This window comes from Felis catus, chromosome A1 (genome assembly GCF_018350175.1).
Source record: "Felis catus isolate Fca126 chromosome A1, F.catus_Fca126_mat1.0, whole genome shotgun sequence".
NCBI lineage: Eukaryota > Metazoa > Chordata > Mammalia > Carnivora > Felidae > Felis > Felis catus.
This window is the reverse complement of record NC_058368.1, coordinates 233,796,149-233,811,687: the sequence shown is the minus strand read 5'-3', so window position 1 is coordinate 233,811,687 and position 15,539 is coordinate 233,796,149. Positions and strand designations below refer to the sequence as shown.

The 15,539-nt window shown below is 42.4% G+C and overlaps 1 long non-coding RNA gene across 1 annotated transcript in view; it reads left to right on the top strand.

Moving 5' to 3' along the window:
* LOC123380526 overlaps positions 1–9,977 on the top strand; it is a 29,664-nt gene extending 19,687 nt beyond the window's left edge. Inside the window, exons 2-4 of the long non-coding RNA XR_006586423.1 lie at positions 8,719–8,774; positions 9,194–9,279; positions 9,789–9,977. This is a non-coding gene — a long non-coding RNA (uncharacterized LOC123380526). The remainder of the gene's footprint in view (positions 1–8,718; positions 8,775–9,193; positions 9,280–9,788) is intronic.
* Positions 9,978–15,539: the final 5,562 nt, after the last annotated feature.

Genomic DNA, 15,539 nt, shown 5'->3' with positions numbered 1-15,539 from the left:
AATAAAACCAACAATTCGATCATGCCTACATCAGTCGCATTGGATAATTCCTGCGGCCGCTGGTAGTTTGACCTCAGAAGGAACATTCTTCTGCAAAAGGATGGAGGAAGTGCTTAGGGATTGCTGGATTTCATTCAGGAGTGGAGATGTTCCTTCCCAACGCCTCAGATCCCCCCTTACTCACTTATATAATGTTTAGAGATTGCCAGACACGTAAGTGAATATATACGGGCCCAGATGGCCTTCAGGAAGACACAGCATAGTGAAGCAGGAAGAGAGAGAGATTTACTGGCAGAAACACACTCTGAAAGTCCTCTGGCGCTTACTAATGAAGCTGAGCTGAATCCCTTACTCTTCCTTCCTTCAAGCACAAGTACATATAAGATGGCTTATGTCACAGAGTCCCTGCTGTTCTCCAACCAGTAGCTGTTGGGAGCCAGGGTGTGCCAATTGCTCAGAGAGTCCCAGAGAACAGAGCAGCGGACAAGAATTAGTGAGTACAAATAAATACGATGCCTCACAACACGCACACAGGGTTTCCAAGGGTGCCAGGCGCTGCTCCAAGCCCTTACGAATATTACTCCATTCAATCCTTGCAATTACTCTAGCAGGGACATATTGTGGCAGAGAGAGTCAGGAACGTGCCCAGAGCTATACATCCAGTAAGAGATGGAGGCTACAGTCTACGAGAGTGGCCTTTCAAGTTTCTTTTATTTATCTCCAACGCAAAATCAGAAATATCTTCGACATCGCAACTCAGCAGACACTCGTGCATGTGTGCGCGCACACACACGCACACGCACAGAACAAGGGATAGTTTCACAATACTTATTTTTACCAAGTGTCATGCACTCTTGAGAACTTTCTGTCCTCTTCCGGTGCCTTCTGATTTTGCTAAAACTTTCCGCCACCATTCAGCGAACTGAGTCGAGAGTCCCACCCTCCTAGGTCATAGGCTTGCAAGCTGAAAATCCGTGGGTTCCTGGCGGGGGCCTGGGAGGATATCAAAGGCACCATCGCAAGGTAATCCGTAAGCTTTCCAGTGTGGTGTGGAAACTCCAAGGAGGAAGAGAGGCCCTCTGTCCTGAGGACCACGCGGCCAGAGGTAAAAGCCCGGAAGAGCTTTCTCGGGGGTGTGAAGTCTGTGTTCAAGCTCTGGAGCAGGCAGGAACTTGGCCCAGTGAGGAAAGAGGAGAAGGCTCGTGTGTTGTGAGGCAGGAGACGCCAGCACCTGCTTTGAGGCTATGATGAGGGCGACAGAGGAGACAGAGGCTGTGACAGAGCAGAATCCTGGTAAATGTGTTGGCATCGGTGGGGACAGAAATGCATCGATGGGAGGACCAAGGCAGAAGCCACCCTGAGGGGTGAGCTACAGAAACAAATCACCAGGGAAGGATGGGCAGAAGGGCGAAGATGAGGCACAGAAATGATCTAACTTGACCTTGCACTTCATTCTGTGCGGCACGAGCCATGGTTGGGGAGTCCCTTGGGCCTCAGGTGCTGTGGTGGCTGCCGTTGGGGCCCCTTCCCAGCTGTGATGATGGCTCACAGCCGCCATCATTTCTGCAGTATTGCTCTCAGCAGGATGGGAACTGCCTTGCTCTGAGGTCACACGTCCCTTACCCTGGCAAGTAGCAGCCGTCAGCAGCTGTGGCCAACTGCCACCATGTATCAAAGGCTGGCCTCCTGGCCTAAAATGGGATAGCTGTGTGGTGTAGTTGATGGACCCAGCTGAGTTTACTCCGAGTCGGAATCCCTTCCTTACCTACCTTTCTCTCCTTGTCTTATCCTGCTTTCCCTCACCCCCTCCCCTGAGAGCTCTCTCATTAAATCACTCTCCCAAGAACCCCTGTCTTAGACTTCGCTTCTAGGAAACCTGACTTCAAACATGCATGATAAACAGACACGATTGGTGAGGCTAGACAGGAAAGTGGCCTAATGTTACGGACGGATACCATGTGGAACTTAATTAATATGCAATTTCTTTACCTGAACTTCACGTTGTGGCCAGTACTGACCTTTGAGTTGTTACTGACCTAGGAAATCGCTATGACCATTCTAGGGATGCCAGAAACACCCTCTCTGTTCCCATGTGTCTTCTGTACAAACTCCTTCCCCTCGCCCCAGAATCGGCAATTCGCCGTAGCGCAGGGCCTTCCTCGGCACCAATGCCTAGCTGGTTGGTCTCCGTCCAACCCGAGGCACGCTGATTTTCTCTCAAGACCTCCCATGAAGGGACTTAGAAGTGACACAATGTCATTTCAGGGGTGGGTGGCTAAGTCTGAATCAGGTACAAGTGGATCAGAGAAGGAAGGCCAAATGCACAGCAGGGAGGAAGATGGCCACAGAGATGCAGAGTGAAGCAGGCTTGCGTTGGCAATGACCCCAGAAAGGGAACGATGCAGTGGTTCCTGATCCCCGACGCATCTGCCAAACTTGCACTTACTCGCCTGCTGGGCTTTAGGGATCTGCTTGGCTTTAACCATCCAAGAGATGAGCTGCCTTTTTTAAACCAATTCTTGAATATGAGTGACAATGAGAATCAAGATAACCATGATACTTCATTAATAAAGGCAGTATAACGTATACATACAGCTGGCCCTGAACAATGCAGGGGTTGGGGGGCACTGACCCCCTGCAAGTCTGAAAATCTATATAGAACTTTTAAGTCCCCCACAACTGAACTACCAATAGCCTACTGTTGGCTGGAAGCCTTACCAATAACATGAATGGTTGATTAACACATATTTTGTATGTTAAATGCATTACACACTGTATTCTTACAACAAAAAGTAAGCTAGAGAAAAGAAAATGGTATAAAGAAAATAATAAGGAAGAGAAAATACATCTGCAGGACTGTAATGTATTTAGTTAAAGAAAAACAGAAAGAAAGAAAGAAATCAACTGCATATACGTGACCCGTGCCATTCAAACCTGTGTGAAGGGTAAACCGTGGTCGAAGATTAAATTGATTTAATACATCAGCTCATGTTGAGATAGTTACATGGACATCAACATTGCTTCCTGTATCCAAACGGCAAAGTCATGGAGTTGACTTACTCAAGAATACATTGTTTAAATATCTACATATTCTCTTGGGGTAAGAGATTAGGGACAATAATCCTATGACTTCTTTATTACCTAACTCAGTGTATTGAAGGGTCAACTACTTGATTCTTAGCTCAACAGGGATGAATGGGGTCAAGCCATGTGATCCGTTACCTTAATCCTAGAATGAATAATCTATTCATCCCGAGTCAGGTTGCTGATACGGTGCAAATACAGTCAAGTGTCCCTACTGCAGCCAAGACTTAATTGGCTGCAGAGAAATAGTCAGTGATCACAGGTATTTATAGGTAAAATATTTCTTCCTGCATACTTACAAAGAACAGAGAAAGGGGAAAAGTGTCAGAGTGGCAAGGTCTTGCATGATGAAATAAAATTCAAATGTTCAGCCCCTGCTTCTGGAGGAGCTCAGAATGAAGTTATTTGCATCGTATTCCTTGCTGGGTCTTTTTATCCTACATCAAATGGAGGTGCGTGCCCCAGGGAGGAGTCCAACAATTCATCTTGATACGTTTCAGATCCCAGAGGGCTTCCGTGAATTTTTACTTAAAAAAAGGTTTAGAGAACTGAAAGAGCATGATTCCTGACTTATTCATTCCCTCCTAGCTGGTGGAGAACAGGTTTAATTTCTGTTGACAGTTGGGGATAAATTACATTCAGAGGTAAGTGTTTTATGCAGCACAATCCCTTATCTTTCAGAACTAGAGATGTCCCCAGCAGAGTCGCAAAGCTCTGCTGACAGGCGATGTGTGTCCGTAGTTAATTCCTAAGCCAAATCTTAATTCCTCGAGAATGGTTATCAGGTGTTTCGTGAGCTATGTCCAAAAATGACCTATTTCTCGTTAATTCACAGTGAACACTTGGAGCGCGGTACCCTGGTGTGTAAATGGGATGGCTGTATTTGCAAAAAATAATGAGAGTATTCTCATTATTGTTTCTAGTCCTTGACTTAGTTTCAGTTATTTAGTTGTTTTCAGGATTTAAAAAGTCATTATAAAAGGAGTACATAGTCTTTTTAGAAAATGTAGAAGGGAAGGAGGTGCAATGATAAGGAAATAAAAAGTCCTCTGTAATTCTGCCACGCACAGTTTATTGGTGATAATGTATTTATTTGCTCGTGTATTCACTTTAAAATTTTGGAATAATTCGCTTAAAATTGTAGAATAATTTCCCAATGTTATATTTTGAGTGAAAACATGATCATTAGGGGTGGTCTATCTTTTGAGTACCCTATCTCATCTTACCCTTATGGATACTGAATAACCTCAAAATACCGCATTTTTTTCTTTTTTTCTTCCTTCCTTCTTCCCTTCCTCCCTCCCTCCCTTCTTTCTTTCTTTCCTTCCTTCCTTCTTTCCTTCCTTCCTTCCTTCCTTCCTTCCTTCCTTCCTTCCTCCCCTCTCATCCATCCTTCTAGCCATCCATCCATCCATGTATCTATCTAAAATCTATTAATAATCTGCTTGTTGTCTTTGGGCTAATAAATAAAATACCATAACAAAATATAACAAAAAATACAATAACAAGATGCTATAGGCTGGGGGCTTATAAACAACAGAAATCTGTCTCCCACAGTTATGGAAGCTGGGATACCCAGGATCAAGGCACCCCAGAGTCAGTGTCTAATGAAAATCTGACTTCTGATTCCTAGGTGGCTGTCTTCTCGCTGTGACCTCACATGGTCAAAGAGGTTAGGAAGCGCTCTGGGGTCTTTTACAAGGGCACTAATTCCATTCACGAAGGCCTCACCCTCATGGCCTAATCTCTTCCTAAAGGCCCCACCTCCAGATACCCTCACATTAGGTTTCAACATATGAATAGGGCAGGGGGTGGGGAGCAGTGGGATTTGGGGGCATAGTCTGTAGCATTTAACATAGACTTTGAATATATTTCCTCCAGCTTGTCATTTGCCTTTTAATGTATACTACGATTTTACTGGTACCTGTGTTTAAATTTAGAGTTGTTTCATGTCTTCTTTTGTGACTTCTTTCATTTGGTTTTATACTTTGAAATCACATGAATGATAAAATGTCCATAGATACTTTGATTTGGTTAATATATTTTTTTTTATTTTATTTAAGGAAAGTGATACCAACTAGTGGTAAAAATCTCAAGCACTGTAGACACACGTCACAGGGGAGAGTTAACGCCCTGTCTCCCCCTGCACAACCCTGCCCCGAGCTTTGAACACCCATTCTGCAAAAATCACGGCACTCAGCAGTTCCTACCCTCCAAAGATTTTCTTTTAGCGTACAGACGTTTCTTAATCTCATTTTCCTTTCTATTGTGTTTATTGTAAATCAGCAAGCTTGACTGAAAATGCTAGAATAAGGCAACTTGATCCTACTTTCTCTGTCCTGGAAGCAATCTCAAGCACTCGTAGATTTTCAAAGGTCCTTTAACAATTTCAAGCTTGCATCAGAAACATGTCATGGTTTCCATTTCACCATAGCTTTGTCTTGCGTTTTAGATCTCCATGAACATGCACTTCCAAATTACCCCGTTATCTAATTCACTTATATTTATTCACTGGTATTATTCTGGTCTTTGAGAGTTCAGTCAAAAACAAAGTATTTTCACATCTAGTTAATTTATACACATGGGATCATACAATACTTCGTGTATACATGGAGTATCATACATGTATACTTCTCTGCAACTTGCATTTATACTTTGTGTCTTTAACATTTCCCTATATGAGTAGATCTGTATTATTCTTTTTAAAGGCCATCCACCATTCCATTAAAAGTAACTATGTTTCATTAGTTAATTCATTAGTTTCCTGTTGGTAGACATTTAGATTTTCTCTATTTTTTAATATTGCAAAAGTACTATTACTAACATCTTTATATGCATGTGTTTATGTATACTCAAATATCTGTAGGAAACAGTTTTATAAGTACTACATGTAAATTTTAAATGTTGATAGATATTATCAAATTATCCTTCCAAAAAGTTCATTCCGATTCATGATTTTCTGCCAAAAGTTCATGAGAGTTCTTTTTCTCTCTCATTCTCTTTAATGCTGTATATTATAAGCTTAAAATATTTGCACAGGTAATTGCTGAAAAATGGTGCCATAGTATTGCAAGAATTTGTACTTATTTTGAGTAATAACTGTGATATTAAGTGGTAATTAAATATTTTAGCCTCTTGTAATGTCCTGCCTTTCTTTATTCTTTGCCCATTTTTATTAGGTACTTTGTCTTTTTGTTGTCAACATGAGAGAGATTTCTTTGATCAGAAATTTCTATTATTATTAGCATTTTATCTCTTTTCTTTTGACTTGGTATATCATGTCTTTTTTTCCCTCATAGAAATGACAGGTTCTTTTTTTTTAAAAAAAGTTAAGTTTATTTATGTGTGTGTGTGTGTGTGTGTGTGAGAGAGAGAGAGAGAGAGAGAGAGAGAGAGAAACAGGGAGAGAGAGAAAATCCCAACCAGGCTTCATATTGTCAGTGCAGAGGCCGATTCAGGGCTTGAACCCTGAGATCCTGACTTGAGCTGAAATCAAGAGTTGGACGCTTAACAGACTGAGCCACCCAGGTGCCCCGAAATGGCAAGTTCTATATAGTCAAATATATCAGTCATTTCCATTAGGGATTGTGGGTTTCTCTTCCTGCCTAGATAGGAATGTCGAACACAAACCTTTCAGCTCTTCACATTCTCCCGACCATCTTTTTCCTTCTCGAGGTGTCTCCTGCCTTCACCACCAACTTTGCTGCACTCCCTGAGGGTCCCCGAATCCATGCCAAGTCGCTGAAATGCCACATCACAAGGCATGGACCCGGCTTTCTGGAGATGGTCCCTGATGGACTAGATAACACTGCCTGGGGGCATGGGGCAGATACCTACCCGTGCAGTGAATCTGGAGCAATGGGAAAAAGGAGACGGGGGGAAACTTCTCTGAGATTCCCTCAGCACCACTTCCTTCCTTCTGTGGATACCTCTGAGATCTGATTCTTCCTTAGAGCCAGTTCAGGGGCCACATCTGCACAGCTGCCTGCCGTGCCCCCTCCCAGCTCACTGGGAGGCAGTGACATCGGGTAATGCGTGGCCTGCATTACTGCCCTGCCTTCCTCCCCCCTCCTCCCTCTCTCCTGACCCTCTACACAGCATCCGGCTCTTTGTAGAAAATCCGGGCGAAGGCATTTGACATCGGAGGTCGTTCCAGATAATAGCTCCCAGATGTAAGGCAGTTCTCAGACCCAGAGTGCACTGATTGGAGGAGACAAAGTATCTGACAATGGCACCGGGGCCGACTTGTCTACAATTACAGTGGAATGTCCAGCCAGCAAGAAACAGAGACTACTGGTGAGCTCTGTGTGTGCCATCATCCCTCTGGAGAACCGGCCAAGACTTGTTGGCAGATTGATTACATTAGATCCCTTCCGCCTTGGAGGGAAAATGGTTTCTTCTTGAAACTGTACCGAAGAAGTCTCTTGTTCCGAGGGTACACACCTCCTGAGAAGGCTCTTCTCTGTGTTTGTGGAAAACGTCAATGAAAAACATTGACCAAAGGAATAGAAAACATTAATAGATTAATAGTGTGGTTCATGTGGACAGGAGGTACTAAAAATATAGCTGGTGAGAGGGTCAAATATTTAAGGATTCTAAAAAAAAAAAATATTTAAGGATTCTATACTTCCTTATTTTATAAATATTGTAACAGAGAAATTCATTTTACACACTAGTAGGATTCTACAGAAGAAAACAGAAAATGATCAAGATGCTACTTGTTCAAATATCAAAAACTGTGCTGATTTTGAGTAGCTATGTCGTGGTGTGTATATTACGTAATTCAAGGCCAAGGATATCTTCACTGAGCAGAAACAATAAGTCTTTGCCCCTCCCTTGTTTCCTAGGCTACCTGACCCCAACGTGGCGCATCTGTTCCCAGCAGCCACTGGACCTCTGAACACCAACCCTATGAACCCCCCATCAAGTGGTGAATGAGATGGAATGGTGAATTCATGGAGCATCCTCCATACCTGATTCATGAGAATTCTAAAACCAGTTCTTCATTGGTTTTCGTCTAAAGCGAGCCTTTTTTGTGCTCAGGACTGCATTAATTTATGTGGCCTATAGATGTGGGCAAGCACATCCAGTTCTGTGGCTGTATCAGAAAATACACAAAATGTATATATTCCCTGCCTCATAGACATCACTCGAACATTTTTCCTTCTCATTTTATTATAGTTTATTTTATTTTCCCATTATCTGCCAGCAGGAAATGACAGTATAATTTTTAAATAACTTTTTCATGTGTTGAAAGGATTTGGGCTGGGGTGCCTGGGTGGCTCGGTCGGTTAAGCGTCGACTTCGGCTCAGGTCATGATCTCACGGTCCGTGAGTTCGAGCCCCGCGTCGGGCTCTGTGCTGACAGCTCGGAGCCTGGAGCCGGCTTCGGATTCTGTGTCTCCCTCTCTCTCTGCCCTTCCCCCCCTCACACTCTGTCTCTCTCTGTCTCAAAAATAAATAAAAAACATTGATTAAAAGAAAAAAGAAAGGATTTGGGCTGCCTTTTATGGCTAACATGTCAAATTAGAGAGGAATAAACATATTCTGTAAATGTGAGGTGCTAAAAGCATCTTTGGATGCTAGCCTAAGAGACCGCGTTTCTTATCATAAGTTCTCTCTCTTCAATTCCAGGATGATGCTTTTCCCACTGGCTGTGAAGACACGGCCCAAGGCTGCGCAGTCACACGGTCAGTAGAAGTCTATGTTTGCTTCACTCCAGAGCCCTTGATCTTCTCCTATCATCCTTCTTCTCCAAGGTAGTGGTACCCGACCTCAGCAAGCTCCCGCTGTCCTCGCCACAGCCTCCATATTGCCCCCCGAGGGACAGCGCGCAGGATTCTCCTTCCCCCGAGCTGCTCACTTGCAGCCCTCCTGCTTGGACCGTTTCTTCCCGTCTCGGTGACACCCTCACCTTTAGTTTTGTCACCTTCGATTTCAGTCCGGCACAGCTCTCCCGGGATACCTGTCCTCCCTCCCTTCCTTTCTCTTTCCCGTTTCTTCTTCATGACTGTACTTTTCCGAAAGAGGCAATCAGCCCCAACAGTGACAAAATCTAAGAATGGTGTTACCGATAACACTCTTATGTTGACGATGATTCCCAAACCAGGCTGATGTCCCTGGAGGGCTCTTGTCCAGAGTATCCAGGAAATGCTTCAAACCTCGGGGGAACTTTTCCAGAAGACGAGCTTTGGGGTAAGACAAGTGACAACAACTTCCTGGGGGGCAGAGAAACAAAGAAGGGAGAAGGAAGGAAAACAAAGGCACAGCCGCGAGCTCGTGTCTCTCTCGCACTGTCTCTGCCACACTCTTTCTGCTCATTGCCTGACTCCTTTCCTCACCACCACCCACCCCCCACCTTCCACCAGCCACCATCACCACCTTTCATTCTTGCAAAATTTCCTTCTTTCCCCAGCTTTCAGCTGCATGCGACTTCTTCTCAGCAGTAACGGTACTTACATGCACTTCAGACACAAAAACAGTAGCCCAGCCATGTTCAGGCACGAAGACCACAGTTCAGCCCTACTGGGAAGGGGAACTCTTCAAATACCTTGCAGAAAATCTAGCTAGCAAAGGGTCACTGATGGTCATTGTTTCCTGGACTGGCATGGCTGCAGTGACTGGATGCCCCATCTGCCTCAGTCACTTTCACGTCTCACTCATCTCTGTGGTGTCTCCGTCTCTCCTCATTGACAACGTTGCAGAAGCCCGTAAGGAATCGTTTTCTTTTCCATCATTCTGGGGCTGACGCAGTCAACAATAACGAAGTGATGGCAGAGCCCCACCGCTGCGGTACCAATTTCACGAAGGCACCGAGAGTGCATCACGATGCACGTTTTGAATCGTATCTGACTGGTGGCTCTGTTATTCCGAGCGCCGTGCTAATAAGGCAAGTTTGGTTTCGATGCGTTCCATTTTTACATCTTCATAACTTCATATCATAAGTCCCAAACAGTCTTCTCAAATACGTATTATCTTTTCATAAAAGGAAAATGAAAAAGTGTTACTGAATTTGCCGTAGAAAGGACACGTCCCAGTAATGGCACGACCAATGATGGCTTTGCATATAGAGACGCTGTTCATTTTCCAACACGCAGTGATCTTTTTGTTGCCTTACTTGGACGCTCTCGAGGTTTCTCTGTGTTTTTCCTAAGTTAGGTTATAAAATTGGAGACACCCCTCCAGGAAGTTTAATTATGATCGTTTTCGTGGTTGTGGACTATATGCTCACCTTGGAGGTGTCTAAATCATCCAAGTGAATGGAGTGATTATCATGGGCTGTACGTGTATACTCAGATGATTTAGAAAATGCTGTTTAAACACTCATAGCTGGGGCACCGTTGTGGCTCAGTCGGTTAAGCGTCTGACTGGCTCAGGTCATGATCCCACGGTTTGTGAGTTCGAGCCCCACGTCGGGCTCTGTGCTGTCAGCGCAGAGCACTCTTTGGATCCTTTGTCCCCCCATCTCTCTGCCTGTCTTCTACTCTCTCTCCCAAAAATAAATAAACATAAAAACATCAAAAAAAACCACAACAACTCACAGCCGTTATATGACCGATTGGTCCTTCAAATTCCAAACTTCCATCAAATAACAAATCATATTCCTTGAAGACAAAGGTCGGGAATATATTTCCTATACGATTTAGGTTGACATAATCAAATGCATGTGCACATACACACAACAAGAATTATGGCGCAAGGTGCAGGAAGGGTACATAAATCCCAGAATAATTAATGCCCCCGCGCTCACACGGACCTTTCTGGACAGGTCTCTAATGAAAACAACCATCGAAGACTATCTAAAAAACTCATGACAACCCTGTACCTCCTCTCAAGGATGAGTGGGGAAGGTCACTTCTGCGTGGTTACTGTTCCAAGGAAGTAGCATGAATGGACGGGGCGCTGATCATTATTCAAGTTTACCCCATGTTTATATTCCACCTGAGAATCAGCGGGCATCTTGGGTCACAGGGGCACACTCAGGCCAGGATGGGATGCTTCTCGGAGCTAGCTGTGCCTGAGGTTCATGTGAAAAGATGTTCTTCCACTCGTCTCTCTCGCTGAAGTAGGTTTCTGGAGATTTCAAGGGAAAAAAACTCTGAAAAGAAGAGAGCCCCTATTTTCGGGAATCTACGATCTTGGGGAGGACACTTTACTGATTTAAGAGGTGGGGAACAGGCCTGGCAAGAAAAGAGAACAAATCAGAAAGTGGGAGAAATAATCTATAGGATTTAGGATTTAATTACTTGAATTACGCACTTCTGAAAGAGACCAATGGCTTCATTATTTAGAAATAAATTTTTTTAATGTTTATTTATTTTTGAGAGAAGGAGAGACAGAGTGCCAGTGGGGGAGGGGCAGAGAGAGACGGAGACACAGAATCCGAAGCAGGCTCCAGGCTCTGAGCTGTCAGCACAGAGCCCAACGCGGGGCTCGAACTCACAGACCAGGAGATCGTGACCTGAGCCGAAGTCGGAGGCTTAACCACCTGAGAGCCACACAGGTGCCCCGACTTCACTATTTGAATGTACTTATACTTTAGACCATTACCTAGCTCAACTAAATTAAATATTTACTTTCGCATGAGGTGTGTTGAATGAATATTTAATATCGTAGCAAGTTTATTACTGAAAATTGTTATGATTTTTCATTTTGATCACTGATGTTTCAGTGTCATATGTAGTACATTTTTCCTCATTTATTTTGGTATCTCTGAATATAAGAAAAAAATTTTTTTTAATTTCCACATGTGTTGTATATTAAATGAAACATTTTAGATGTTCCTGTTCTTAACACTGGTTGTATTACTTCCCTACCCATTTTATAACTTGACTTCAGATCAGAGTTTTTAACCCAAAGTTAAAATGCCATACTATACCTACCATTTTCAAAGTACAAATATTTATAAAGCATAGGGGGCAGAAAAGTACCGAAAACTTCAAATGAACACATCCCCTAAAATGTAATTTTTTACATTAGATATATATCACTGCAAAATTGAGCAGTCCTTCAAGTAATGTATTAATCACATGTATTTTTTGTTTTGGCATAATTTGATGGGGATTTATTTCTGTATAAGTATTCCAACCTACAAAATACTTCTTTTTTTTCCACATACAGGTCTGAAGCACGGAATGCAGTGAGGTTCGATCGATGTACACGCCTATCCAGGCAGAGAACATTTCCATCACCTCCCAAACAGACCTCTTATTAGCGGTTTGACTCCCATCCGGTTAGTTCCCATCCCCCTTGGACAACCACTGTTTTGATTTGTGTCACCAAGACCTTACCCATTCTTCAGCTCCAATAAATGGAATCATGCAGACTGTACTGTTTCTGTGCCTGGTTTCTTTTGCTCGTGGTTCTTGAGATGCATTCATACCATTGTTTGTGCCCGTGATTCCTGTTTGTTTTCGTTAATTGGCGAATAGTGATTCCATCGTATAACTATACCATGACCTTTTATGAATTACCCAGTCGACGGACAGATGGGTCTTTTCCAGGGTTTGCTGATCATTGGAAAAGCTCTTATAAACATTCTCGTTCAAGGTTGTTTTCAGGGTTTCCTTTTTCTTCGTTAAACTCCTGTGCGTGGGATTGTTGGATCATAAGCTTGGTAGACACTGAAATTTATCAGGAACTGCTAAACTGTTTTTTCCAAAGTAACATTTCACATGGATGAAGGCTTCAGTCGCCCCACGGCGCTCAGGCTTTGGTGTTCGCCTCTGCTTGTAACCATCGGAGCGGTGTGCAATGCTCTCTCATTGTGGATGTAATTTTGATCTCGTTGAACATCTTTTCAGGTGCTTAATGGTCATTTTTATATCTTCTTTGTAAAGCAGCTGTTCAGGTCTTTTGCGCATTCTTCTTTGGGTTGTTTTCTCTTTTTATTAAGCTGTAAGAATTCTTTGTAAATTCTGGATCTAAGACCTTTCTCAAATGTACATAGTGCATATATTTTATCCTATTCTGTGGTTTGCTTTTTTTTTTTAGTAGTGACTTTCGATGCATAGAACTGTTTTGAAATAATACACAATTTGTCGATGTTTTATTTTTAATGTTTATTTACTTATTTTTGAGTTGGAGGTGAAGAGAGAGAGCAGAGGAGGGACATAGAGCTGGAAGAGACAGAATCCCAGGCAGGTTTCACTCTGTCAGTTCATAGCCCAACACACGGCTTGATCTCATGGTGAGATCATGACCTGAGCCAAAATCAAGATTCAGATGCTTAATTAACTGAGCCACCCAGCCACCCCCAATATTTTCTCTTCATGTGGAGTACTTTGGTGACCTAAAAATGGTTGCCTTCACAAAAGTCCTGAATATACGCACCCGTCCTTTACCCTAACAGATGTAGGGTACTGATTTCGGTGTGTGATTGGTTACGTGTTCCTGGTGAAATGAATCTTTTAATACTAAAAAATGCCCTTCAGGGGCGCCTGGGTGGCACAGTCGGTTAAGCTTCCGACTTCAGCCAGGTCACGATCTTTCGGTCCATGAGTTCGAGCCCCGCATTGGGCTCTGGGCTGATGGCTCAGAGCCTGGAGCCTGTTTCCGATTCTGTGTCTCCCTCTCTCTCTGCCCCTTCCCCGTTCATGCTCTGTCTCTCTCTGTCCCAAAAATAAATAAACGTTGAAAAAAAAATTTAAAAAAAATGCCCTTCATCCTTTCTAGTAATACTCCTTAAATTCTACTTTTTGTGATTTTTTTTAATGTCTAGTTATTATTGAGAGACAGACACAGAGCATGAGCGGGGGAGGGGCAGAGAGAGAGGGAGACACAGAATCCGAGCTGTCCGCACAGAGCTGGAAGCGGGGCTCAAACTCACAAACTGCAAGATCATGACCTGAGCCAAAGTCATTCCCCTAACCACCTGAGCCTCCCAGGCGCCCCTACCTTTTCTGATTTTAATTACACCAGCTTCCTTATTCTTACTTTGGTACATATTTTTGCATCTTTATACATTTCACCTGAGACTTCATATTTAAAGTGAGTTTTCTTTGTTCAATATATAGCTGGATCTTACATTTTTTAATCTGAGCTTCCAATCTCTGCCTTTAAAAGGCAATGGAGTGTTTAATCTGTTTACATTTAAGGCAATTGTTGATGTGGTTGTGAATAGTTCTACCGCTTTGAAATGTATTTTTGATTTGTTTCATCTGGTTTTTATTCCAGTGTTCCTCTCTTCCTGCCCTTCTTTACTGTTAGAATTAGAATTACAATCCAATATGTCTACTGGCTTTTTACTTATACTTTGCATTTTTTTTGGTAATTATTCTAGGACTTAAAACATACACTGTTATTTATCGCTTTCTATTTAAACCTAGTATTTCTTCACATAGACTATAAAAGCTTACAAGGTATAGCTTAACCTACCCACTTATTTTTAATGGTTTCATAATTTATTTTACCCACCTATTTTTTGCTGTTATTATAAATTTTATGAAGCATCTACAAGCAGACCCTGACAATACTGTGTTATGTATTATCTTTTTATAAAAGGAAAGTGAAAAAGTGTTACTGAATTTGCCATAGAAAGGACAAGTCCCAGTAATTGCATGACTAATGATGATTTTATGTATAGAGACACTGTTCATTTTCCAATGAACATATTGTGGGTTCAATTCTAGACCGCTGCAATAATAATATAGTGAGTCAAATGAATGTTTTTGTTATATATATATTTTTAATTAAAATTACATTTATACTATACTGTAGTCTCTTAAGTGTGCCATAACATCTCTTAAAAGACAATGTACATACTTTAATTTAAAAATAGTTTAGGGGTGCCTGGGTGGCTCAGTCAGTTAAGTGTGTTGACTCTTGATTTCCGCTCAGGTCACGATCTCGCGATTTGTGAATTTCAGCCCCGAGTCGGGCTCTGTGCTGACTACACGGAACCTGCTTGGGATTCTCTCTCTGCCCCTTCTTGTGCATGCTCTCTCTCTCTCTCTCTCTCAAAATAAATAAATAAACTTTTTTACAAATACCGATAGAATAGTTGATGACTTTATTCCTATAAAACGTTAATCATCACTTGGGCTTGTAGTAAGCTGCCATCTCCCATTGTAGATCACCATAACAAATCTTTTAATGATGAAAAAGCTTGAAATATTGTGAAAAATGTGACCGAGACACGAAATGAGTGACTGCTGTTGGAAAAAGGGCTCTGATAGACTTGCTCGAGGCAGGGTGGCACACACCTTCCATTTGTAAAAAACCCAGTATCTGTGAAGCCCAGTTAAGCAGGCACAATTAAGTGAGAAATGCCTGCCCTCCAAATCTCATGTTATAGTGTAGTTGCTTTTGCTTTAAATAATTAGGGTTTTTTAGATAAGTTAAGATTTGAATTTCCATCTGATATCACTTTTCTTCAGCCTGAATAATTTCCATTATCAGGTCTCCTGGCAATTAATTTTTTTAGATCTTATGTAATGTAAAAGCATTTCAAGTTT